The following is a 1,655-nucleotide window of genomic DNA, read 5'->3' as shown; positions in this document are numbered from 1 at the left end:
CAGGGCTAAAGTTAGGGTTAGGGTTAGGGTTATGTTTAGATTAAGGTTAGAGTTTGAGGTAGAATTAGGGTTAGGGCGAGGGTTAGGGTTAGGACTAGGCTTATGGTTATGGTTACAATAAGGGCTAGGTTTGTGTGAGGTTTATGGCTATCATTAGGGCTATGGGTAATGTAAGAGCTAGGGATATGGTTATGGCTAGTTTTAGGGTTAGAGTTGCCACAGTCTGACTGGGCAAACTAACTAGGGGTTGATGAACAACTTGTGAAGGTTGATACAGCAGGATCAGGAATCCGCTTTATTGTAGGACAGTAGAGGTATATATACACTTAACTGATTATACACAGCTTGTTTCAATTAACATCCACATACATCAATTGGTCATTAAGGAATCCTCATCATATGAATTACACACAGCTTAACTTAATTGACAAAATCTAGACACAGCAGACAGTCATTAAGGAATCTCTATCATCTTAATGGCTCTCTGGCATTACTTCTAAAACCACTCCTCTTGTCAAATTGCCAGGCGCCATCTTGACTAACCCTAAGACTAATCTTAAATCTAGCCCTAACCCTACCCCTAGCTCTAAAACAAAACCGAGTCACAGCCATAACCTTAACCCTTAACCTAAACCAAACCCTAACTGTACACCTAACCCTAATCTATCCCTAATTATAATCTAACTCTAACCCAAAAACTAACCATGACCCTGACTCTGACCCTAACACTTACCCTGGCTCTAAACATCATCATCACCATAAACCTAACCTTAACACTAGACCTAGACCTAAGTCTAACCCTACAACTGGCTGTAATCATCAACCTACTTGATACAGTAGCGGTAGCCTTAACCCTAGCCCTAACCTAACCCCAAACCTAGCCTTAATCTGAGTCCTAAACCTAGCTTTAACACTAACTTAAACATAACCCTAACCCAAACACTAGCCCTAATCCTATACATAACCCTAGCCCTAACCTTAGGGCTAACCCTATCCATTACCCTAACAATAACCCTAACCCTTAAGCTAACCCTAGGTCTAATCCTAACCCTATATATTACACACAAGCAAACCTAAACCCTAAATATAACCCTGTCATTACCCTAACCATAAATCTAACACTAATTTGAGCCCTGCACGTAAACACTAAATTAACCCAAACCCTAATCCTGATCCTGATTCCACCCTACATCTAAACTGGACCCTAATAAAAAACCTAACCATTACACTGGACCAAGTCATAAACCTAACACTAAATCTATCTCTAACTGTAACCCTAGTCCTGAAATTAGCCATAGCCCTAATACTATCCTTAACCTTAAAACAAATCCTAGTCCTCATCGTAGCCCTAAACATAACCTTAATCATAACCACACTAACCCTAACCCTAGTGGTAACCCTTGCCTTATCCTTAGCCCTAGCACTAATCCTAGATTGAAACCTAACTATAAGTCTAACCCTAACTCGATGCCTAAGCCTCATCCTAAAACTAGCCTTAACCCTAGCCCTAACATAACCCTAGCCATAATTTAGCTGTATCCTTAAACCTAACACTAACCCTAGCCCTAAGACTGATTCTAACTCTCACACTAGCCCTATCACTCATTCTAACTGTATCCTTTACCTTAACCCTAACCCTAGGACTAACCCTAGTG

This window comes from Marmota monax, unplaced genomic scaffold (assembly GCF_021218885.2).
Source record: "Marmota monax isolate L192 unplaced genomic scaffold, Marmota_monax_Labrador192_F-V1.1 WCK01_AAM20220418_F8-fsc01502, whole genome shotgun sequence".
Lineage (NCBI taxonomy): Eukaryota > Metazoa > Chordata > Mammalia > Rodentia > Sciuridae > Marmota > Marmota monax.
Note: the sequence above shows the minus strand (reverse complement) of the source record.